The sequence below is a fragment of the Chanodichthys erythropterus genome, chromosome 11 (assembly GCF_024489055.1).
Source record: "Chanodichthys erythropterus isolate Z2021 chromosome 11, ASM2448905v1, whole genome shotgun sequence".
Classification (NCBI taxonomy): Eukaryota; Metazoa; Chordata; class Actinopteri; order Cypriniformes; family Xenocyprididae; genus Chanodichthys; species Chanodichthys erythropterus.
The window spans coordinates 26,912,132-26,939,426 of NC_090231.1; the positions used below are offsets into that span (position 1 = coordinate 26,912,132).

General features: G+C 45.1%; 1 protein-coding gene across 6 annotated transcripts in view; it reads right to left on the bottom strand.

Moving 5' to 3' along the window:
* Positions 1-27,295, bottom strand: part of sorcs2 (sortilin-related VPS10 domain containing receptor 2) — a 217,239-nt gene that overhangs the window by 64,624 nt on the left and 125,320 nt on the right. The gene's annotated exons all lie outside the window — the stretch shown is intronic.

The window sequence follows — 27,295 nt, forward strand, 5'->3', positions numbered from 1 at the left end:
TCACGTATATTATGCAATACCTGACTGCCCATGAGCTGGGAGTCTGGGATGCAACAATGCAGAAGTACGATCTATAACTTTCACAAAAGCTCCAAAGCTGTCAAATGTGTGTTTTGCATCCTCTGGCAGACTTTGGCAGTACGCATTTTTCATTTAAATAAAGGCTACTAACTAACATTGCAACAATACAAAGCTGGTTACTCTTTAAGATCCAAAGTGCACTTCCAAAACCAAACCTATGCTTAGTCATGCCGAACAAACAGCCTTTTAATTGAAAAACCCAAAATAATTTGTATCTGATATCAGATCAATAGCACAATATTTTGTAGTCTATTCTCCAACACTTGGATTTTCCTTTCAAATAAGACAGGGCATACAAAGACAAGGTGCACATATATTATAAAAAGCTGACTAAACAATAAATAGCAACGGCCAACACATTCATTTCAGATTCAAACTTTTGTTGTTCCTTCATCTTTCTGGTAGTGTCAGTGCAAGAGAGACCAAGTATATGTGAGGGAGCTTTTGGAAGATGGATTTGAGGCATTAGTGTTTAGCCATTTTGTCAAGATACAGTAAGCTGAGCAAGATTCAAGGCCAAACAATTTGTCATGCACACAAACTAAGTTTAAGATATGACTGAGAATGTGAAGGACATGTTTGACTGCACAGTGCCCTACAGTATTTAAAGATACTGATGTGTAAATGTGTGCCCTCATATTTATATTTATATACATATACAATTCCATAAGTGCAAATGCATTCATCACAAGTAAGGAACAAGGCACTCATTTGCATTAAACAAACAATTGCACATTGCACATGGTTCATCAAAAATTCAACAGTAAACAGACACAGACACACACATAACCACACAAACAACTGGGTTTGGAGGTCGCAGAGTCTTTCTGATCATCTTTATTATTCTAAAAACAAAAACTCCGGGGAGACACTGTTTTCAACTCTTCTATGAATCAGTGATTCCTTATTGACTGAAGGAATAAAGGATATGAGAAATATGAACCAGCTGTCAATGACACACACACACACACACACACACACACACACACACACACAGACCACATTAATGAGCATCATCCTGGTTGACAGGCGGTACTAAAGCTGTAGACAGACTGCCTGCTTCCTCATGACCGGTGAGGATCAACCTTTCACACACACACAGACCATAATTAGCATACTTCTGTGCTTCCATCCCAAGCCAATTTCCCAAGATCAGCTTTCTAGTCTGCTGCTTAATGGTCAAGAATGAGACAGAGTTGGTTTAAGCTGATTCTAAATGTGTAACCAGAAAGTAGGAGTTTAAAGGGAGACATTAAAATTCCTCCGATGTTCACAAAAAAGGTGCATGCAGGGTAAGGAGACACAGTAATGGGAAAGAGCAACAGGAAGCTACACAAATGATACATGCTTCCACTGAATTTGTGTCTGTGTGAGAGAGAGAGACGCAGAGGACAAGTCTCCAACTGAGTCTGTTTGTTCTTTACCTCTGTTCAGACGTGTGTGTGTGTGTGTGTGTGTGTGTGTGTACAATTAGGGGCAGTAGTGGTCTGGCACTGAGATGCCTAAACACACACAGTATAATACAGTTGTGGCCAGAATTATTAGACCCCTTCATAAATATGATCAAAGATGACTCTAAAAATAAATCTGCATTGTTTATCCTTTTGATCTTTAATTTATAAAATTAGCAAAAATCTAACCTTTCATTGAAGGAAAAGAATTGAAAGTGGGGGGGAAAATAACATTATGAAATAAATGTTTTTCTCCAAAACACGTTGCCCACAATTATTAGCACCCTTTTATTCAATACTTTTTGCAACCTCCTTTTGCCAAGAGAACAGCTCTGAGTCTTCACCTATAATGCCTGATGAGTTTGGAGAACACCTGAGAAGAGATCAGAGATCATTCCTTCATATAGAATCTCTCCAGATCCTTCAGATTCTTCTCTTCAGTTCACTCCACTCATTTTCTTTAGGGTTCAGGTCAGGAGACTGAGATGGCCATGGCAGAAGCTTCATTTTGTGCTCAGTGAAACATTTTTGTGCTGGTTTTGATGTTTGTTTTGGATCATTGTCCCAACGGATGATCTAACCACAGCTGATTATAAGATTTCTAGCAGAAGCGTCAGGTTTTGATTTTTTATCTGTTGGTATTTGATAGAATCCATGATGCCATGTATCTGAACAAGATGTCCAGGACCTCCAGCACAAAAATAGGCCCACAACATTAAAGATCCAGCAGTATATTTAACCGTGGGCATGGGGCACTTTTTATCCATGTGTGCACCAAACCCATCTGGTGGGTTTGCTGCCAAAAAGCTCTTATTTTAGTTTCATCTGACCATAGAAGCCGGTCCTGTTTGAAATTCCAGTCTTGTCTGACAACTGAATATGCTGGAGATTGTTTCTGGCTGAGAGCAGAGGATTTTTCTTGAAACCCTCCTGAACAACTTGTGGTGATGTAGGTGCTTTTGATAATTTTATTTTAGGCTTTCTGAGACTAAAGACTCAACTAATCTCTGCAATTCTTCAGCTGTGATCCTTGGAGAGTCTTTGGCCACTCAAACATTCCTCCTCACCGCGCATTAGGACGATTTAGACACACGTCCTCTTCCAGGCAGATTTGTAACATCTTTAGTTGATTGGAACTTCTCAATTATTGCCCTGATAGTGGAAATGGGGATTTTCAATGTTTTAGGTATTTTCTTACAGCCAGCTCAACAATCTTTTTCTGCACATCAGAACTATATTCTTTGTTTTTTCTCATTGTGATGAATGATTAAGGGAATTTGGCCTCTGTGTTTCCTCATGTTTATACTCCTGTGTAACAGGAAGTCCTGGCTGGACAATTTCATGTTCATGATCACCCCGGTGAGCTAATTTTTTTTTAAAAATATGAATACGAATATACTTCAGAGATATTTTACTCATAAAAAATTCTAGGGGTGCTAATAATTGTGGGCAACTTGTTTTGGAGAAAAACATTTATTTCTTAATGTTATTTTCCCCCACTTTCAATTCTTTTTCTTCAATGAAAGGTTAGATTTTTGCTAATTTTATAAATTAAAGATCAAAAGGATAAACAATGCAGATTTATTTTTAGAGTCATCTTTGATCATATTTATGAAGGGGTCTAATAATTCTGGCCACAACTGTACTGTTAAATGAACCTTTTCAGTCCAGAATTAAATTCTAGGGACACAAAAAAAGGGCCATTCTTCATTTCTACTCTAAATTCAGCAATTAATGATAATCAACAGTTTAAGATAATATTTTTTTTATGATTTATGCACCATGGCTGCATTTATTTGATTTAAAATACAGTAAACACAATAATATTGTGAAATCTATTTTCATTTAAAATGTCTTTTCTTTATATATTCAGTATTTCCCCCCGGTGTCATGTGACTCGTTAGTGTTACAAGGTCTCAGGTGTGAATGAGGAGCATGTGTGTTAAATTTGGTGTTATCCATACTGGTCACTGGAAGTTCAACATGGCATCACATGGCAAAGAACTCTCTGAGGATTTGAAAAAAAGAATTGTTGTCTACATAAAGATGAAGATTGCCAAGACCCTGAAACTGAGCTGCAGCACGGTGGCCAAGACCATACAGTGGTTTAACAGGACAGGTTCCACTCAGAACAGGCCTCGCCATGGTAGACCAAAGAAGTTGAGTGCATGTGCTCAGCGTCATATCCAGAGGTTGTATTTGGGAAATAGACGTATGAGTGCTGCCAGCATTGCTGCAGAGGTTGAAGGGGTGGGGGGTCAGCCTGTCAGCGCTCAGACCATATGCGGCACACTGTATCAAATTGGTCTGCATGGCTGTCATCCCAGAAGGAAGCCTCTTCTAAAGATGATGCACAAGAGACAAGCAGACTAAAGACATGGATTACTGGAACCATGTCCTGTGGTCTGATGAGACCAAGATAAATTTATTTGGTTCAGATGGTATCAAGTGTGTGTGGCGGCAACCAGGTGAGGAGTACAAAGACAAATGTGTCTTGCCTACTGTCAAGCATGGTGGTGGGAATGTCATGGTCTGGGGCTGCATGAGTGCTTCCAGCACTGGGGAACTACAGTTCATTGAGGGAACCATGAATGAGCAGAGCATGATCCCCTCCCTTCGAAGACTGGGCTGCAGGGCAGTATTCCAACATGATGACAACCACAAACACACCTCCAAGATGACCACTGCCTTGCTAAAGAAGCCGAGGGTAAAGGTGATGGACTGGCCAAGCATGTCTCCAGACCTAAACCCTATTGAGCATCTGTGGGGCATCCTCAAACGGAAGGTGGAGGAGTACAAGGTCTCTAACATCCACCAGCTCTGTAATGTCGTCATGGAGGACTAGAAGAGGATTCCAGTGGCAACCTGTGAAGCTTTGGTGAACTCCATGCACAATAGAGTTAAGGCAGTGCTGGAAAATAATGGTGGCCATACAAAATATTGACACTTTGGGCCCAATGTGGACATTTTCACCTAGGGTTGTATTCACTTTTGTGGTCAGCGGTTTAGAAATTAATGGCTGTGTTGAGTTATTCTGAATTTACACTGTTATACAAGCTGTACACTCACTACTTTACATTGTAGCAAAGTGTCATTTCTTCAGTGTTGTCACATGAAAAGATTAAAATATTTACAAAAATGTGAGGGGTGTACTCACTTCTGTGAGATATATATATATATACAGCTATGGAAAAAATTAAGAGACCACCTAACATTGATTTCTGAACTTGGAGTGGTCTCTTAATTTTTTCCATAGCTGTATATATATATATGGCCTGGTTTCACAGACAGGGTTCAGATTATGCCAGGATTAGGCCTGAGTTCAATTAGCATTTATAAACGTGCCTTATGCCTATATTTCAGTGCAAGTTGCTTTAAGTTAAAACAACTCAAACACGCATTTTAGTCTGGGACTATGGGCTTTAGCCTTGTCTGTGAAAACGGGGGTATAAATGAAGAGTTCAGATGCAAAAGCCTCTAAGTGCCGTCTGAAATTTTCTTCTAAAATGAGCATTTTTATCAAGCTTGTATGTTTAGGTTCAGTAATTTCACTTTAATGTCAGTTAATAGGTCATTTTCATTAACATTAAAGTGAATTAACTGAACATAAACATGCGAGCTTGATAAAAATGCTCATTTTAGAAGAAAATCTCAGATGGCACTTAGAGGCTTTTGCATCTGAACTCTTCAAATGTCTTTACTTTCACTATTGATCAATCTAATGCATCCTTGCTGAATATATGTATCATTGATACTAACCTTTTGAAGGGTAGTGTATATTTTAATGGACATTACAATTCAGAAGAGTCACAAAATACAGATAATTATACACATGGATCTGTTCTAAACTCTGTACTAATATTTAAGAAAATATTGAATTATGTTATAGCAGTATCATGTAGTTTCATGTTGTTTTTAAGACATGATTTCTTAAAAGTTTACATTAGTTATAAATGTTAACATTACAATTTATTGTTAGAATTAGACATGATTATTACTGTAACAACTAAAACAGTGTAAGATTATTAAAATGTTCATGGCAAAGAGTAACAGCAAAAGTTTTGGACAAAATTTGTTTGAAGATTATTACTGAAATCTCATGAAGTAGTTTAGTGTTTAATGTAGTGGACTGTACCTCATATGCTACATAACGACTCTGTTAATTATTGAACATCTAATGTTAATATCATATTGTAACTGGATATAAATATAATAGTTTAAATTATGCTTCAGAGGCCACTATGCTTCGTTTCAAAATAAGATTTTCTGTTGTTGTCCTGATATGTCACCCATACAGTTGGCTAGTTGAATTTAACCATGCAGCATTCAATACAAAACATTTTTTTGAAATAACCATTGGAATTAATATACAGCCTTAAATGGTTAACAGGCAGGCTTCAGCACTGCATGTGTGTGTTTCAGTTACATATGGATTTGACCCAAAAATAACATACAATAAAACTTCAAGTTGTGTAGAGAAGAAGAGATGAAAAAAAGAAAAAAGAAAAAAAGCCAGGAGAAGAGGAAAGGGGTGAAATAATCAGCGTGTAAACCTGTGATGCAGGACATGAAAGAACATTCACTGTCACTTACAGCCAGAACCCAGCAGCTATAAAATTACAACAAAAGACATCTAGAAGAATTCAGACCATTGCCCTTTTTTAAACATGTATAGTTATGCTTAAAATGGATAACAGCACCTTAGTTTTTCCACTATGTAATTTAAGTAACCAAAACGCAAGAAAGCCACAGACTTCCATCAGCACACCTGCATTATGTTTGAACTATCCAAACAGAGGGATAGAAAGAGAGAGAGCGTTGAATCTTTCTGATGGGACACATTGCCGCTGGCAGTCTCACTCTCTTTCATCCTCTCACACAAGCTTTCTGATGAATGTATGAGTGTATGAGACATTCAGAAAAGATAAACCCTCTCTGTCTGACATCATCTGTAAAAATAATAACAGATTGCCAGAAAATATCATTTGCCAAAGACGAGTGCCAGTATGTGCACACGTAGGCACACATTGCCATCAAGCTGTCATTTTTCAAACATCAACTTGGCAATGAGCAATAACAAGAGAAACAAAAGCAAAAGACAAATGTCATAAATCAGTGTGGGAATGTCAGAGAACAATACAGCAGCACAATCACAAACTGTCAATCAACTGAAAGTGACCTTAATGCACTTTAGCACTAAACCATCTGTCACAGGAAATGAGAGTGAACAACAGAAAGAGGATGCTCAAGCACTCGCAAAACAAATAGCTTGGGGATTCCTCAGTGTCATGACTTGCAAAAGAGGAATATTACCTCTTTGTTAACTCAGCAGAAATGGCAAGTATTTGAATAGTCTGCTTTAATGTACAACTGTAAAGTAATTCTATATCTCATTAGCAGTGATAAATCACAATATGTCTATAGGGAATTCTTTGTGATTGCGAATCAAATCCATTCACGTTAATGCCAATACGGATAGTGGGGTCCACAAGCCTGAGAGCAATAGTCAAAATGCTTCTATTTTTAGTCTGTTTTTACAATTTATATTATAAAGATCTGAAATTTGTCTTGCATGCTCAGAAAGAAGGTTGTTAGAAACTGTTTGTTTGGGTTTTTGTTCATCTTTTATTTCACATACAGTAAATAAAGATTCTCTTTTGGCATCTATGATTCAGGAACATCCATGGAACCTTTCCTTCAAGGTGCCCTAGAATGTTCTTTCACAAGATGTAATATAAGTCTAAGGTGTCCCCTGAATGTGTCTGTGAAGTTTCAGCTCAAAATACCCCATAGATTTTTTAAAATAAATTTTTTAACTGCCTATTTTGGGGCATCATTAACTATGCACCTATTCAGGCTGTGGCCCTTTTAAATCTCGCGCTCCCTGCCCCCCGAGCTCTCGAAAACAATGCATAAACAAAGTTTAAACAGCTAATATAACCCTCAAATGGATTGCTGCATGCATGCTTTGGATCATGTGAGTATAGTATTTATTTGGATGGATTTGATTCTGAATGAGTTTGATGGTGCTCTGTGGCTAAAGCTAACATTACACACTGTTGGCGAGATTTATAAAGAATGAAGTTGTGTTTATGAATTATACAGACTCTATGGGCCCTATAATACACCTGGCGCAATGCGACGCAAGGCGCAGCGCAAGTGTGTTTGCTAGTTTGCGTCCTGCGCCGTTCGCGTTTTCCCGTTCAGCGCCACGTCCTTAAATTAGTAAATGCATTTGCGCCAGTTAGTGCGCTGGTCTAAAAAAGAGGTGTGTTCAGGCGCATTGCCGGCGCATTGCTATTTTAAGGAGCCGAAAATAGACTGCGCCATAGACCAACTCAAACCTGGTCTAAAGTCTAAAGTCAGTGGCGCAATATTTTTTTGTTAGAGCGCGTTGGTAGAAACGTCTCGGTTACGTATGTAACCCTCGTTCCCTGAAGGAGGGAACGGAGACGTACGTCAGTAGTGACCGACGAATTGGGATATCGCTAGAGAGCCCCTATCAGCTTCGAGAGAACTAAAACAAGCCAATGGAATTGGCGTGCGATATTTGCATAATGCGCACCTCCCCTAACAGGTGGATATAAAAAGGGGGGCAGATGCAATCGCACTCTGTTTTTCGCTGAGGAGACAACCGGTGTCCGCACAGCAGCGAGGGTACAGAAACTGTGGCGACGGGACGTACGTCTCCGTTCCCTCCTTCAGGGAACGAGGGTTACATACGTAACCGAGACGTTCCCTTTCAGTCGGTCACTTTCGACGTACGTCAGTAGTGACCGACGAATTGGGATCCCAACTAAAACGCCACAGTTACGAAACCCCTTCCAGTGCCCAGCGCAGGCTCTAGCCGCCCGTCGCACCAAGGGGATGGAGAAGGGGGCGAGCTTACGCCGGGAAGTCTACTGCTGTTCCGATATACCCACTAAGTAAACTAGACTACACTGGGGAAGCGAACCCGTAAGGAACGCTGCGGAACCACTACCTACCCAGAGGGGAAGGAATTTACATGGAAAACATATGGACTGGCCCGCAGGGCAGAACGCATATGAGTCCCTGGGATGGCTCCACCTGAGTAGGGGGAGACTCATCTGACAGGAGAAAGCAGAAGCTCTGCTAAGGGAAAGACACGGGCTCACCGTAGGGAGTAACCGTGGACAATACACATATGGAATCACTCACGTAGAGGGATTGCAACATATGGAACCCAACCAACAGACAACATCGAAGATGGATGTTGGTCTGGCATCAGACACTCCGCAATGCCCGAGCCGAAGGTGGAGGTGGAGGAACTCGACAGGGTTCACCGAACGGGGAACATGACTGGAGTCAACAGATGCACATATCCTGCCCAGGGGGCGGGAGTGGCATTGCAAGCCGACACGAGCACAGGTTCAACGCGTCTACCGGCTGGTGGAAGCGAGTACACGGGAAGAACCAGCTTACACGTAAGCTAAAAACCCTAGCAAACGTGTTGGGTGTCGCCCAGCCCACAGCTCTACAATCTGTCAGCGAGGCGCCATGAGCCAGAGCCCAGGAAGAGGCCACTCAGGTGGAGTAGGCTCTCAACCCGAACGGGCAAGGCACGCCCTGGGAACATAAGCCAGGGCGATGGCATCCACTAACCAGTGGGCCATCCTCTGCTTGGAGACAGCCTTTCCCTTCTGCTGGTCTCCGTAACAGACAAAGAGCTGATCTGAGGTCCTAAGCTTCAAGTTCTATCCACGTAAACACGCAGGGCGCGAACTGGAAAGAGCGAAGCTAGGGCTGGGTCTGCCTCCTCCGAAGGCAGCGCTTGCAGGTTCACTACCTGATCTCTGAAGGGAGTGGTAGGAACCTTGGGCACATATCCAGGCCGGGGTCTCAGGAAGACGTGAGAATCCCCAGGCCCAAATTCCAGGCATGATTCGTCGACCGAAAATGCGTGCAGGTCCCCTACCCTCTTAACATGAGGCCAATACAACCAGGAGGACGGTCTAAGAGACAGTACTTTTAACTCGATTAATTGCAAAGGCTCAAGGGATGACGCCGAAGTTAGCTAAGAACTAAGGTGAGATCCCTAGAGGGTAAGGAGGGTGGGCAAGGAGGAATCAGTCCCCTCGCCCCCCTCAGGAACCTGATGATCAGACCGTGTTTCCCCAGGGCTTGCCATCAACTGCATGGAGATGTGCAGCGAAGCGGCAACATACACCTTGAGGGTGGAGGGAGACAGCCTTCGCTCCAAGCCCTCTTGCAGGAAGGAAAGCACAGATCTGACCGAGCATGATCGGGGGTCCTCTCGTCTTGCGAGAGGAGCACCATTCAACGAATAGGTTCGACTTCAACGCATAGAGGCTCTAGCGGAAGTGATGGTGTCTACGACCGCCTGCGGGAGATCACCCAGAACCTCCACATCCCGTCCAGGGACCACACGTGGAGGTTCCACAGGTCGGGACGCGGGTGCCATAGGAAGCCCCATCTCTGAGTCAGGAGGTCCTTCCTCAGAGGAATCGGCCAAGGAGGGGCTGTCGTGAGGAGCATTAGGTCCGAAACCCGGGTCCGAGTGACCAATATGGAGCCACTAACAAGACCTGCTCCTCATCCTCCCTGACCTAGCACAGGAGCTGTGCGAGAAGGCTCACTGGGGGAAAACGCATATTGCGTAGGCCCCGGGGCCAGCTGAGTGCCAGGGTATCCGTGCCGAGCGACTCGCCGGTCAGGGAAAACCACTGGCCGAGGGCAGTTCCTGGGGAGGCAACAGGACTACCTGGGCCTCGCCGAAGTAGTGCCAGATCAGCTGGACCGCCTGGGGATGGAGCCGCCACTTGCCCGCAAGTGGAGGCTGCCGTAAGAGCTCGTAGGCTGCACGGTTAAGCACACCTGGGACATGAGTGGCCTGAAGCGACCTCAGATGCTTCTGACTCCATAGCAAGAGATGGCAGGCGAGTTGCGATATGCGACGGGAGCGTAGACCAGCCTGATGGTTGATGTACGCAACGGCCGCCGTGCTTGTCCGAGCGGACCAGTACGTGCTTGTCTGACAGCAGCTCCTTGAAGCGGCCCAGTGCAAGACATACTGCTAGCAACTCGAGGCAATTGATATGCCAATGCAGTCGAGGCCCCGTCCAAGACCCGAACCGCATGCCCGTTGTACATGGCCCCCCATCCGGTGGTAGAGGCATCTGTGTGGACCACAGCGTCCAAGGGGTACTCCCGCCCGCAGGAACAAAGGGTCCGACCACCGGATGAGGGTAGGGCGGCAGCTCCGTGTCACGAGGACACTGAGCGTGCTGCGCTGCCATGGCCATCTCGGGACCCAGTCGCGGAGCCGGTGTTGAAGCGGCCTCATATGGAGCAACCTGAGCGGCGAAACGCGGCTGCAGATGCCACATGCCCCAGGAGCCTCTGAAGTCTTTCAGTGGGGCCGCCATCCTGCGCTTGAGCGAACTCAGGCAGTTCAACACCGACTGGACGCGCTCCTCAGAGAGGCGCACAATCCAGGCGACCGAGTCTAGCTCGAGACTGAGAAAAGAGATCCTCTGCCCGGGGGCGAGTTTGCTCTTGTCCCAGCTGACCCAAAGACCCAACAGGCTGAGGTGAGCTAAACCATCTCCCTGTGTACGCACAACTGCTTCGCGAGCTGGCCAGGAACAACCAGTCGTCGAGGCAGTCAAGAATGCGAACGCCCTGTTCCTTGAGGGGAACAATGGCCACCTCCGCAACCGTGTAAGGCGTGGAGCGACAGGGCCAGCCCGAAGGGTAGGAGTTTGTACTGACATGCTCGACCCGAGCGCAGAATCGAGACATGAAAGTATGCATCCTTCAGGTCGAATGCTGCAAACCAAACCCCGGGACGGACGCACTCGAAAATGCGCTTCTGCATGAGCACCTTAAACGGCAGCCTGAAGGTACCGGTTCAAGACGCGCAGATCCAGGATTGGCCATAGCCCACCGCCCTTTAGGGTACAATGAAGTAGGGCTGAACCTGACTTCAAATCGGCTGGAGGGACCGGCTCGATTGTATCCCTCGCCAGGAGGACAGCAATCTCCACTCGGAGAACAGGTGCAATGTCCAACGACACCTAAGTGAAGTGGACACCCCTGGACGCCGGAGGACACCGGGCGAAATGAATCGCATAGCCGAGTCTGATAGTACGCATGAGCCAGCGGAACGGGCTGGGGGCACTAACCAGGCCTCCAGACACCGAGCCAGCAGAACCAAACGCACCACAGACGTACCGGGGGTGGGGCAGCGAACCAGAGTACGGGGACCCGACTCGGGCGGCGTGGTAGCGGCCCAGAGTGTGATCAGACTCTGCGAGGTAGCAGTGCGTATGGGAGATGGCACACGGGGCGCGGCCTGCACCAACACACTGACACCTGCTGGCGAGGTGAGAGGGGGCTGGGAGTAGCAACGCGGGGCGCTGCACATCGCCAGCCACACTCTTGGGACGTAGAGGATCGGTGGGTACCGCTGGACTCCGGAGAGCCAGCGGCGGAACAGACCAATTCTCCACCCGGCCCTCCTCCGGGGAGAAAGAACCGTTTACGTCAGCTCCAGGTCGCCATATCTCCAGGACCGTCTCCCGCTAGTCAGGTGACTGCGGGTTGAGCGGGCTGGGTTCAAGGCCAGTTTGTGAGATGAGCGCATCGAGAAAGCACACTTTGACGACGGCACATCCCAGCAAGACTCGCCAGGGGTGTTTCTGGACCACCATGGTGGACATTGTCTGGCCAGGGGCCTGCGCTTTGATTTGCATCCTGCGTAGCTCAACCCCGACTCAGAACTACCCACATGCAATGAGTGCTTTGACCTACTGCAGACTTGCCAGGGGCCAAGACTCATGCAGGGCAGAGGTGGTGTGCCCGTAGCACTGCCACCCCACCCTAGGGGGTAGAGAGAGAGAAAAAACTTGTAGTGCAGATTATGACCCTCTTGGCGTTCCATATTAACGCCAAAAAAGGCCACAAACTACCAAGTTTTTTCATGCACATCCGGGCTAAGCCAGGGGGCGGGGCAAGGCGAGTATGCGTCGCACGACACCCCCAGGGGCCCGGGAAAGCATGGTTGCCAAGTCTGAATCCGATTCGGCATGAGCACGCCACAACCGTGGGACGCTCAGCCTCATCTTCATGTTCAGAGCCCAACAATACTCTCTCCAATGTAGCAGTCGACATCTGATCCTCTGCTGGAGCCCTGACTAAGATGTTAGGTCCTCCATATTTATTTTAAGGAGGACCAGCAACACATGCAGAAGCTACCAGCCATGTTGGACAGTGAACGTGGCCGCCCAACTGGACGACACACGGCACCCTGGGCACCGACGTGGCCATGTATCTAAACATGATCCACCCACGAACATAGTCACAACATGTTTGCGATGCACTAGAGGAGTGGGGGGCCCACGGAGAATGACTCGGCGGGTATTGCCCCACTGTGATCCTCTGGTCACCCAGGCTTATTAACCAAAGTAGCACTTTTCTGATTCAGAAAAATAACTAGATCGGGGAATAAGTGAGGGGACTCCACCTCATTAAAGGCAGCCGAGTCTCGACCGTGCATCTAGAGCGCCAGACAGCGCGCAGGGTTGCCGTGGCAACGCGCGCTGTCAGCCGGCAATTCGACGGCACACGGCGCGCTGAGCGCTCAAGGCCTTACGAGAAAGGCGAGCAAACAACGCGCCGACATGGACATATTTCCATAAGAAAATATGACCACCCACAAACACAGTCTCAGCACGCTAAGCAGACATGAGAGAAAGTGATCGTGGCCGTCAGAGAGGATAGGAAACGACCGCCTCCGGAAACGCACAGACAGAATGACATCTTGAAAAAGACGCAGTGTCTGTCTGTGAAGCTCTTTTAGAAGGGGAAACTTCAGCTCTTTTGTGTCGAGACACACAGGGAGCGTCACTACGTGTTTAGAAAAACACAGGAGGAACCAGACCAAATCGCAGACCAACCAGTGGAATTACAGCGGAACGCTGGGAAAACAGTAGATGTTTCCACCCGGCTCACTCCAACTCGCGACCTCGCTGCAGGCGTCGTCACACCAACACAAGCGCCGAAACTTCTTCAGAGGCTTGAAGTTCAAACAGCCGCAGGACACCAGGTAGGCTCCGAAGCGAAAGACAGAGTGCGATTGCATCTGCCCCCCTTTTTATATCCACCTGTTAGGGGAGGTGCGCATTATGCAAATATCGCACGCCAATTCCATTGGCTTGTTTTAGTTCTCTCGAAGCTGATAGGGGCTCTCTAGCGATATCCCAATTCGTCGGTCACTACTGACGTACGTCGAAAGTGACCGACTGAAAGGGAACTGTGCCTCTGGGCGCGTCGACTTTGCTTATTACACACAGGGATGCGCATCACACAAACATGCCAAATATTAAAAACAAAAGGATTACAGTGTAAAAGAATATTATTGTGTAGGCTACATAAATATAAAAATGTAACTTCGTTTACCTTCTAACTAAACCTTTAACTTCGCGCACGAGCAGATTGGTTTCTTCGCTTGAAAAGCGTTCAGCTTTTCCGCCAACAAATTCCACCATGTAAATAGCAATCCGCCATGGCGCGAGCGCATCTCGCTCTTAAAGGGAATGGGAGATGGGATGATTGGTTTATTGAACGTTACACCCATTACTCATTAAGAGAATAGGGACAACCCATTTCAAAAATGCGCCCCGGCGCACGGACCGTTTTTCCGTCGTTAAAATAGCAAAAGTGGATTTGGACACGCCCTGAGTGCACCTACGCCGTGCGCTTTACACTTTGCGTTTAGATCGTTAAAATAGGGCCCTAAGTGTTTAAAAATGAAAATAGCGATGGCTCGTCTCCGTGAATACAGTAACTAACGATGGTAACTTTAATCACATTTAACAGTATATTAGCAACATGCTAACAAAACATTTAGAAAGACAATTTACAAATATCACTAAAAATATCATGTTATCATGGATCATGTCAGTTATTATTGCTCCATCTGCCATTTTTTTGTTGCTCTTGCTTGCTTACCTAGTCTGATGATTCAGCTGTGCTGCTCCAGACATTAATACTGGCTGCCCTTGTCTAATGCCTTGAACATGGGCTGGCATATGCAAATATTGGGGGCATACATATTAATGATCCCGACTGTTACGTAACAGTCGGTGTAATGTTGAGATTCACCTGTTCTTCAGAGGTCTTTTAAACAAATGAGATTTATATAAGAAGGAGGAAACAATGGAGTTTGAAACTCAATGTATGTCTTTTCCATGTACTGAACTTATTATTCAACTATGCCAAGGTAAATTCAATTTTTGATTCTAGGGCACCTTTCACACAAAAGATTCTTTATAGAGGAAAAGAGGAAAACATTATTTTTAGTACACCAAGTGAGTCAGTACCGCCACTGGTGCGCACTCAAAAAAGCAGGCTCAGTATTAGTGTCCATGTCACAAACTTGCTTATTTGATTAATTACCTAGAAATAGTGCAGAATCAATACTTATTTTTCAGTTAAAGTCCTTAAACCTTGTGGTTTAAATATAAAACTTTATGATTTATGAACCTGAATATTGTAATGTGGTCTCAGACTTTTGGACCCCACTGAATATGAATGTGTGTGTGTCTATGCAAGATGATTAAAATGTCTTTCATCGTCCATCTCCCTTTCACAAGAGACGGTTCAGTTGAACACAGCAGCCAGAATTCCATATCAGCTGAGAGCAGACACAATCAATCCATCTGTAAGCCCTCAAAGACACTCCACGTCATCATGAATTTATCTGTAACCTCCATCACCTCTTTTCAGCTACAATCATTTTATCCTCAAACACTTTGGCTGCCATCCAGGTGTGATTAAACTATTTCAGAGTGCAGTCACAGCCAATCTAACTCAGAGAGAAAAAAAAAAAAAGAGAAAAAAAATCTATCAAATATTATAAAACTGGCCCTGGGTCCCAATTTTATGGAAGCCCGTTTCCGCCACTAAAAAAAAAAAAAAAAAAACGCCACTTAAAAAAAAAAAAAATAAAAAAGCCACTAAAAAAAAAAAAAAAGATTAATTGCGACTTTTTATCTCAGAATTGCGAGTTATAAAGTCAGAATTCTGAGATATAAAGTCGCAATTGCGTGATATAAAGTCAGAATTCTGAGATATAAAGTCGCAATTGCGTGATAAAAAGTCAGAATTCTGAGATATAAAGTCGCAATTGCGTGATATAAAGTCAGAATTCTGAGATATAAAGTCGCAATTGCGTGATATAAAGTCAGAATTCTGAGATATAAAGTCGCAATTGCGTGATATAAAGTCAGAATTCTGAGATATAAAGTCGCAATTGCGAGTTATAAAGTCAGAATTCTGAGATATAAAGTCGCAATTGCGAGTTATAAAGTCAGAATTCTGAGATATAAAGTCGCAATTGCGAGTTATAAAGTCAGAATTCTGAGATATAAAGTCGCAATTGCGAGTTATAAAGTCAGAATTCTGAGATATAAAGTCGCAATTGCGAGTTATAAAGTCAGAATTCTGAGATAAAAAGTCGCAATTGCGAGTTATAAAGTTAGAATTCTGAGATATAAAGTCGCAATTGCGTGATATAAAGTCAGAATTCTGACTTTATTTCTCGCAATTGCGACTTTATATCTCAGAATTCTGACTTTTTCTCACTACTGTGAAACGTTATTTCTCACAGTTCTTACTTTGCTTGCGTTTCCTTTCATTGCGACTGACCATCAGGATTACCGCTTTGTTATTATTATACATTAAATAGAGGACATCATAAAGGATTATTTCTAGCGCCGATTTACCAATAAAGAAATATTGAATTTACTGGAGGAGACACATATAGATTAGTCTCCGGACATATGCATTACGCAGGAATATGCATATAGAAATGTTTCCACGGTAACCTTGTACACAGCGTTTCAAGGAGAAAAAACAGCTTTTACTGCCATCTAGTGGGCTTAATACTAAAACAACCAATACCTATCATGTTTCATTAACTTTGCAACTCAAGGGTAGAAATAGAATCATGCAATTCTGCAAATTACAGTCGAGGTATTTGGACAATAAAAGTTGTTTTTAACAGAATGGATACACTAATGAATTTTACACGATAATAACAATATCATAATAATCATAAGAAGAAGAAGAATCAGCTGTGGCGGAGGCGCAATAAATCAGACAAAGCTGAAGTGGAACATTTTAATACATCCAACAGCTTCAGACTTCACTGCAGCACGTCTATCGTTGGATGCGCTGTTACAGACAGAGATACTGACCATCAGTTAATTGCGAGAAAAAAGTCAGAATTCTGACTTTTTATCACGCAATTGCGACTTTATATCTCAGAATTCTGACTTTTTATCACGCAATTGCGACTTTATATCTCAGAATTCTGACTTTTTATCACGCAATTGCGACTTTATATCTCAGAATTCTGACTTTATAACTCGCAATTGCGACTTTATATCTCAGAATTCTGACTTTATAACTCGCAATTGCGACTTTATATCTCAGAATTCTGACTTTTTATCACGCAATTGCGACTTTATATCTCAGAATTCTGACTTTTTATCACGCAATTGCGACTTTATATCTCAGAATTCTGACTTTTTATCACGCAATTGCGACTTTATATCTCAGAATTCTGACTTTATAACTCGCAATTGCGACTTTATATCTCAGAATTCTGACTTTTTATCACGCAATTGCGACTTTATATCTCAGAATTCTGACTTTATAACTCGCAATTCTGAGATAAAAAGTCGCAATTAATCTTTTTTTTTTTTTTTTTAGTGGCTTTTTTTTTTTTTTTTTAAGTGGCGTTTTTTTTTTTTTTTTTAGTGGCGGAAACGGGCTTCCATAGTATTGAGATTAGAATTAGTATCAAATCATAAAAATTCCTGGATGGTCTACTACAGTATTTCCAGTGTATGTTCAAAGTGTGCATCTTATATTCAGTTATTGAATGTGTAGACATGGTTATACAGTAACACTGTCAGTTTAACTAGTTAGAAATGAGCCAAAGTGGTTGTCCCTGTCATACACATAAGCACCAAACAGCAGAGGTTGTAAGACTCTGGGTAAAAATATAAAAGATTTACAGAGCAAAAAAGGTTAGAAATTACAGTGAGTTAAGAAATTAGAGAGTATTATCAAAGTTTGGGACATTAAAACACTGAGATATAGAACAACACTTAATCAAAATGTTTTACATGTTGCTTTTGTGGGTGCTCTTGTGTATCAAACTGACTGCTGTATTGATTTGACTACCAGTATTGATTAGACTACCAGACTACAAAAAATAAATAAATAAAGAGCTCCAGTACAGAGTGTCCTGCATGTGTCCAGTCTTTCCTTTTAACTACATGACTCATATATATATATATATTTTTTTCCTATTTAATTGTACCTGTTTATTTATTGCATTCAGTCTGCAATGCATTTTGAGCTTAATACATTAACACATAAAGATAGATACAGATGCAAAAGGCATAAGTTTGGTTTGTGTTAACTACTGTACACATAACTGCATGCATTATTAAGCAAAAACATTAGCAGACTCTTGGCACGAAAAAGCCACTGCTGGCAGATCTTCAAGGATGCGCTGCCGTTTATTTTCTCGTCAGTACAGCAGGATAGCATAAATGAAATAAAATAAATCTAAATGAGAAATAATGAATCAAGGGGAGTGAAAATGATATGATGCACATAAGAGCAGTCATTTAAAACCTCATGCAGACACTTTCTAAACAGTCAAATAGAGTTAGAAGGCCTATATGAAGAAAGAAAAGCTGTTTTAAAACTACAGTAAAGAACAAACACAATATATATTACATTTAAAATAAAACATTTTGTTCCACACAAGACAACTTTATGTTTCATAAACTGCATCCAATAAAGCCTCTTCTGCATACTTTGCAACTCTTCTACAGGCTTGTACTCTGCAGTATGATTTATATAGACTCTTGCAAATCAGAGCCACAAAATGAAACTCTAAAGTGTACGCATGACCTTTAAAGTGTTGTGGTATAATTAACACACATTTATCTAATGTCAACAGATAATTATAGAAAACGTCTAGGTTACTAATGTAACCCCCGTTCCCAGAAGGAGGGAACGGAGACGTTACGTCGATACTGACGTAATGGGGTCTCGCTAGGGTGCCCAATCACCTCCAAGGATACAAAACAAGCCAATGGGAATTGGCCTGTGAGATTTACATGCCGGGCCCCTCCCCCGGCATCCGGGTATAAATAGGGCCGGCATACTCACCTTCATTCATATTTTTGCTGAGGAGCCGAGATAGGTATCTGGCCGCTCAGCGGTGGCACAAAGCTATGGCAAGGGAACGTAACGTCTCCGTTCCCTCCTTCTGGGAACGGGGGTTACATTAGTAACCTAGACGTTCCCATTCAGTCAGTCACGTTCGATGTTACGTCGATACTGACGTAATGGGGTCCCGTGGAAAACGCCATAGCAACTGAACCACGTTACGAGTGTTAGGGAGGCAGGTGCTGGCAGGCTGAGGCGTGCCAAGTGCAAATGCGGCCCATACTCGCAACCCTCCAGCGCCCAGAGTAAGCCCAGGAATGTCTTCCATACCGGTGGGATGGAGAGGACAGGGCGTTACTGTGGAGAAGTCGAAGCTGCTGTTCCTACCCCACGGGGGAGAGCGCTTCGGACTCAATCCCTCATTTTCCAGCAACGACAAAAACGCCAGGAAAGCGTTCCCCGAGGAGGGGAAAGCTACGGAGACCACACCCTGCCCGAAGGGAGGTAACGTGTGGAAGACACATATGGACTGGTCTGAGAACAGTAACGCATATGGAAGATCTCTGATGTAGGTCCTACCTTTCAGGAGGAACGACTAGCAATCAGAGACGGGGCAAAAGCGAAGCCGCCCAGGGAAAGACACGGGTTTACCGTCAGGGAAACCTTACCGTGGACAATCTCATATGGGATTACCCGAGGGGAATCACAGCATATGGGCATCTAGTCCAGTACAAGGGCAGACCAACTGGGCATACACGCAAGTACTGGACCTGGCGCCTGACGCCTCCGCCGCGTCTGGCTGCCGCAGGATGCAGGAGGAACTCCACAGGGTTCGCCGTTACGGGGAACTGAACTGAGGAGCGAAAACAGTGCTCGCATTCCCTCTCCCGAGGGAAATGGCACAGCAAGCGAACACCCATAGATAACTACGAGTAGAAAGCACACGGGTGGACACCGGTTCCACTCGGAGGTTATAATACCTCGCGAATGTGTTTGGTGTCGCCCAGCCTGCAGCTCTGCAGATGTCCGCAACAGAGGCGCCGTGCGCCAACGCCCAGGAGGAAGCAACACCCCGAGTGGAGTGAGCTCGCAACCCGAGAGGGCACGGCTCGCCTTGGGACTGGTACGCCAAGGCGACGGCATCCACTATCCAGTGGGCCAACCTCTGTTTGGAGACAGCCTTTCCCTTCTGCTGACCTCCAAAACAGACAAAGAGCTGCTCAGAGCTTCTAAAGCTCTGCGTGCGGTCCACGTAAACGCGCAGAGCACGAACGGGACACAGCAACGCAAGGGCTGGGTCTGCCTCCTCCGGGGGCAGTGCTTGCAGGTTCACCACCTGGTCCCTGAAGGGAGTGGTGGGAACCTTGGGCACATATCCAGGCCGGGGTCTCAAGATGACTTGAGAGTAGTCCGGCCCGAATTCCAGGCACGAATCGCTGACCGAAAATGCTTGCAGGTCCCCAACCCTCTTGAAGGAGGCGAGCGCGGTCAGGAGCACTGTCTTAAGAGACAGATGTTTCAGCTCGACTGACTCAAGGGGCTCGAAGGGAGCTCCCCGAAGGCCCAAGAGGGCGATGGAGAGATCCCAGGAGGGAATGAGGTGAGGCCTAGGGGGATTCAACCTCCTGGCTCCTCTGAGGAACCTGATGATCAGGTCGTGCTTCCCTAGTGACTGCCGTCGAGCACATCGTGATGTGCTGCGATGGCGGCCACATAGACCTTCAGGGTGGAAGGGGACAGCCTCCGTTCCAAACCCTCTTGAAGGAAGGAAAGCACAACACCGACCGGGCATTTCCGGGGGTCCTCCCTGCGGGAGGAACACCACTCAGCGAACAGACTCCACTTCAAAGCGTAAGCGCGCCTCGTCGAGGGGGCTCGGGCCGAAGTGATGGTGTCGACTACCGCGGGCGGTAGGCCACTCAAGTCTGCCGCGTCCCGTCCAGGAACCACACGTGGAGGTTCCAGAGGTCGGGACGTGGGTGCCATATGGTGCCCTGCCCCTGAGAGAGGAGATCCTGTCTCAGGGGAATGCGCCAGGGATGGGCTGTCGCGAGGAGCATGAGTTCCGGGAACCAGGTCCGGTTGGGCCAGTACGGCGCAACTAGCAAGACCTGCTCCTCGTCCTCCCTGACCTTGCACAGTGTCTGTGCAAGGAGGCTCACTGGGGGAAACGCATACTTGCGTAGGCCCCGGGGCCAGCTGTGTGCCAGTGCATCCGTGCCGAGGGTCCCCTCGGTCAGCGAATAAAACAACTGGCAATGGGCGGATTCCAGAGAAGCGAACAGGTCCACCTGTGCTTCCCCGAACCGGCTCCATAACAGCTGGACAACCTGGGGGTGGAGTCTCCATTCCCCCGGGAGTGTGAGCTGTCGTGAGAGCGCGTCGGCCGCACGATTGAGCTCGCCCGGGATGTAGGAGGCGCGCAGCGACCTGAGTCGGCGCTGACTCCACAGAAGGAGATGGCGGGCGAGTTGCGACATGCGACGGGAGCGTAGACCACCCTGGTGGTTGATATACGCTACCGCCGATGTGTTGTCCGACCGGACCAGTACATGCTTGCCCTGCAGCAGCGGTCGAAACCGGCGCAGCGCAAGGAGTACTGCCAGCAACTCGAGGCAGTTGATATGCCAATGGCGATGGGATCCCGTCCAGGACCCCGACGCCGACTGGCCACTGCATATGGCACCCCAGCCGGTGGCAGAGGCATCTGTCGTGACAACCACATGCCTGGACACTTGCACTAGGGGCACCCCGGCCCGTAGAAAAGCAATGTCCGACCACGGGCTGAATGTGTGGCGGCAACTCGGTGTGATGACCACACGGAGTGAGCCACGGTGCCATGCCCACCTCGGGACCCGGTCGTGCAGCCAGTGCTGAAGCGGTCTCATATGAAGCGATCGACATCCGATCCTCCTCCGGAGCGCCGAAAGTGACGTGGGGCACCCCCGAGGAGGGCCCCGCGACAGCAGTCGGCAGCTCGACGGCACATGGTGCTGTGGAGGAGTGGGAGGTTCGTGGGGACGGACCCGACGAAGTGGCTCCCACTGTAACCCTCAGATCTCCCAGAGCACTAACCGGGCCAGCGGCCGCTACAGCAGCCGGCGTTGGGGTAGTGGCAGAGGGGCCTCTCACTTCTGTTTTAAAGAAGAAGAGGCGTGATCTCAGCACCAACATGGACATGCCCTCACAGTGAGGGCATGCGCCATCCATGAACGCTGACTCAGCGTGCGGTCTACCCAGACACGTGAGACAGTGATCATGGCCGTCAGAGGAGGTCAGGAAACGACCGCATCCAGAAACACACGGACGAAAAGACATCTTGGAAAAGACATCTTGAAAAAGACGCTGATCGCCCGTGCTTGCTCTTTCAGTATACCTCACCAGCCGAAGCACCCAGGGACGAGTGTGGCACCGTCCTGTGGGCAGCGCGCCGTCACACCCACCGCTGAGCGTGCCTTCCCACCAGCTGGAGAGACTCGAGCAGCCACCAGGAACAAAAAACAGCCAAGTAGCAATTAAAATTGCTGTTTTTAGGATCTTGTCCTATAGCAATTATAATTGCTGTTTTTTGCTCTTTTTGAAATTCGCTCTTCTAAGAGGTGAATGTGCAGATCCGATCCGATCAGCTCCGAAGCAAAAGTATGAATGAAGGTGAGTATGCCGGCCCTATTTATACCCGGATGCCGGGGGAGGGGCCCGGCATGTAAATCTCACAGGCCAATTCCCATTGGCTTGTTTTGTATCCTTGGAGGTGATTGGGCTCCCTAGCGAGACCCCATTACGTCAGTATCGACGTAACGTCGAACGTGACTGACTGAATGGGAACCAAGCTTAAATAATGACAGAAACAAAAAGTGGGTTAAGGGGGGGGGGGGGGAGTCTGTCTGATCAAGGGAAAGTTTTTAGTCATTATTTTTGCAAATATGTTTAAGTGAGGCTATTGCTACCGAAATGTCACACTTCAGATTTATTTGTATAGAATTTTGTCAAACAGTAATGTTTGATTGGGGTTGATGAAGGAAAAAATCCCTCAGTAAATCAAAGCTGCAATGGAAAATGTTTTTTCTTCCATTTGGCATGGAAAGAATCAAGTCTTGGTAATCAGACATTGCAATACAGTGAAGGTACTGAATTTTGTCTTTTATTGACTGGTTATGGTAAATCAGTTCAGACCAATCCATTTGACCTGTCACAAATTCCATATAATGGCAATGATGACAAGAGGCCAAACTGTGTGTGAAAATAAATCAGCGACATTTATCAGTGTTATCGATCTCTACTCAAGGTCAGGAGCATAAACAAGGTCACTGTCACATCAAAAACTTTATTACAGGGTCTGATGATATTCTCATGCAACTACTTCAGGATTACTGAAGTGATCCAAGACAATAAATCACATTCAGAATTTCAAGCAGTGTGTTTTAGTACAGTTGCATGAAAAAGTATAGGAACCACTTGCAGAATCTGTGAAAATGTGAATAATTTTAACAAAATAGTAGAGATCATACAAAATGCATGTTATTTTTTATTTAGTACTGTCATGAGTAAGATATTTTACATAAAAGATGTTTACATATAGCCCACAAGACAAAAAAAAAAGCTGAATTTATTAAAATAACCCCATTCAAAAGTTTGTAAACCACTGTGTGTCGTTACCTGGATCTACGACTGTTTTTTTGTTTTGCGATGGTTGTACATGAGTCCCTTGTTCGTTCTGAGCTCTGTTCTTCAGAAAAATCCTCCAGGTCCTGCAGATTCTTCAGTTTTCAAGGATTTTTTGCATATTTGAACCCTTTCAAGCAGTGACTGTATGATTTTGAGATCCATCTTTTCACACTGAGGACAACTGAGGGACTCAAACACATTAAAAAAGCTGCAAACATTCAGTGATGCTCCAGAAGGAAACACAATGCATTAAGACCCGTGTGAAAAGATGGATCTCAAAATCATACAGTCACTGCTGGAAAGGGTTAAAATATGCAAAATCATTGAAAATGTCTCAGGTTATGTATGTAACCATGGTTCCCTGAGATCAGGGAACGAGACACTGCGTTTGAAATGCATATGGGGAAATGCCTCCGCTTGAATCGGTGTCTGAAAACTATATCAACCCATGGTTACATATGTAACCTGAGATGTCCTCTTTTGAAAGGGAACTCTACACTGCGTTTGAAATGCATACGGGGAACGATATACCCACCCCGCCATGTCTGAGGGGAGTGCATGCCAAAGATGGCTAGAAAAACATCAGAACTAGCAATTTCAACTGAAATGCAAGAACCACTCCCCATATGGGTCATACATAGTCTGTCAGTGACAGCATTCCCTATGGCCAACAGCCAAAGCTATAAGTCTCAAAGAGGCCTTCCACAGAAGGCCTACCAAGGCCACTCAAAGGCTTCTGTGACCAAACTTCTTTTCAGAGAAAAGAGGGTACCTTTAAGGGAATGTGGCCAGGGGGCCCTAAGGAACCATTGCCAGTCACTTGTCAGGGGAACATACTCGAACCTGATTGCCACCAGGGAGGCCGACCTGGTCTCACAGAAACCTAGTCTTGGCCAACGACCTGTCTGAACATAGAGTCTCAATTCACATTCTTCAGAGAAGATATACAGTAAAAGTGATTGCAAGAGGCAGTAACCAACTCAGACCAGAATGTAGAGATGGGCATCCTGGAGAGCAGGACTCAGCTTATTGCTTTTTACCCTTACCAATGAGAGGAGTAACAGTCTGCTCAATCCTTGGATCTACTCAGCGCCTGATTATTTGCACTGAGGAGGCTGTGTACTCTAGAGGGACCCAGACAAGGGGAGTACAGCCAGTCTAGGGGCGGATCTTAAACAGGGAGGCCTTAAGGGGGTCGCACACTGGACGCGTAGCTCGGTGCCGCGCAGCGTCGCGTCTCTGACAACTCACAGGTATCATGGGAGTGTTTTACGTCAACAGGGAAACGTTACATACCTATGCTTTAATATTTCGCACTGAGGTTAGTGTACATGGAAAAATGGCACAACAAAGCAAAAGGAAAGAAAATGCTACGTTTATTATACATTTTTAAACTTTATTCAAGCTGTTAAACTTAGAATGTGAAACTAATGTATCTTGCAGCACAGGGTGAAGTCAGTATGTACATTAACAACGATTTGAGAGAAATATAATATACATTTAATGTAAAACAATGTACATGGCGCTCTGTGGCGCGGCAGGATTTTAAACAACTTCCTGAGTCGTTGCTGGGCGTCGCGGACAGGCACCGAATGTCGCCACCGGTGTGCGTACTCTCATAGAAAACAATGCGTTCGAATTTTAAAGACGTGGCGCGGCGCCGAGCTACGCATCCGGTGTGCGACCCCTTTAGGGAATGACCTTCAAGTGAAGAGAGTACTGGGCTCACCCTAACAGATAAACCGTACTGTAGGCACAAAATCATGGAGGCCCAGAAGGGGGCCTACAACATGACATAGTTCTACATCGTGTAGAAATACATCACAGCAGCCTTGCAAAAGGCCAAACATGTGAAACTACATGCTTTATCTGCTTAAAGGACGCCCAGATATGGGGGGAATAGCTTAACGGGCGGTCTGTGCAGGCCACACACCTACAACAGCTTAATTGCTGATAAAACAAGAACCCACAAACCTGAGTTAAAATAGCAGAAAAAAACTGTAGAGTGCCCAAATAACAGTATATCTCAACACAATCTGACAAGCAGTGTACTCAGTAAAACACCTTTTACTCTTTAAACAAGAGGAGTACAGACTTACGCCATCATGTTCTGAAGGAGGCCCAAAAAAGGGCCTATGACTCCAGAAAGACATGTGGCGTCAGCTAGTGGCAGTGTCTAAGCTCTTAGGGAGCCAAATATGATAACCAAACTCTCCAGTGAGGTTAACTACTCAACCTGAGCTAAATTCAACACTTTTCAACAGGCAATGTACTCAGTAAAACACTTTTTACTCTCTAAGCAAGAGGAGTATAAACTACGCCAATCTGCTTTGAAAGAGGCCTGAACAGGGCCTACTATTACAGAAATACACAGGTGTCAGCCGGTGGCAGTGTCTAAGCTCAAGGAAGCCAAATCTAGCTAATTAGTATCTGAATTTAGTGAAAGCTAATCTCAAAACTCTAGCATTTACCAGAGGAGAAAGCTAATTAACCAAAAGATGGCTAACAGTGCGGCTTAGTTATCTGAAGCCAACACATCCAAAAAAGGGGACTAACAAAGTACTACCCTAATAATATATCGTTCCAGCCAACCTAATGGAACTTCAGGGCCCTTAGTCCGCATCATATACAGAAAACTGATATACAGAATACTGAAATATAAAGAGACCTACCAAGCAAATTTCAGCAGCTCTAACTGATATGCTTACAAACAGACATTGTGTGTAAAGCAACACCCACCTGACCTGCTGCCGCATAGAGAGTGTTGGAGCCTGCCTATATCACGAGATGGTTGCGCCCATCTCGTCAGTAGGAGGCATTGACACGTACCCATACTCACTCCATCAACACCAGCGAATTAACCTGCTGATGTTAATGAATGTGAGCTGACTAACGTAGACTAACCATGTTCCGTACACTTTTCGCCATTCACCACACGTCAGCGACCACTCCCCCGTTGTTGAGAGCCAAACAAGCAAGTTTGTGTGCTCATTCCCTGGGGGAATACCTATTGTACAGTTCAAACTTTGATTGATGTCTTTTCGACAAATAGTATTAGAGAAAATTGGGGGAAAGTACCTCCTTCGCCTATGTACGGAAGATGTTAAAAATTAACGGTGTTCCGTACAGGCTTACAATGATGTTCCGTACAGAGCGTATAACTTGATTTCAGTGGTGAAAATAGACATTTAACTGATCAATTGTGTGTTGTTTATTTATTTTAACTGAAGAAAACATAATTTAAATGAATTAGACAGGCGAATACCTTTTTATTTGGTTAAAATGTAAGTTAATTACTTTAATAAGCTAGAGGAGTTGCCTTGATTCTATCTTCTATTAATAACGGCAGAGTTAAGCATGAAACATTAGTGAATATAACGTTACCACGTATTTCTGAAGAGAATGAAGAACAAACAATTTGCATTGATTTAAATAAAATTTAATGATTAACCAATGTGAAAACTTCCAAACATAAATGATCAGGATGCGCGTCTTTGCCCGGCTCAGGCTGAGAGTGGCGCCAAGCTGTCATCGTCCGCGACTGACGTTTAAAATGTCCCATTTCAAAGCATTTTTTAACAAAAGGCAATATATTTAACAATTTGTGATAATACAGTATTTATTTCATAAAGACTGTAATACTGTGATAAGCACAAATTAAGTCGAAATGTACATTTTCGCTGCTCTAGTTGTCTCCCCACACAAGCTGCAGTCTGACGTGTAGCTTGCCCACCGTCCATTTTCAAGCGAAGTGGGCGCACCTTGCAAACTTAGTAAAATCCCACGGGAACAAAAGGCGGGGGCGTCTCTGTCTTGATCGGGGGTGAAAGAGGAAGAAATGAAGATGACATAGATATATA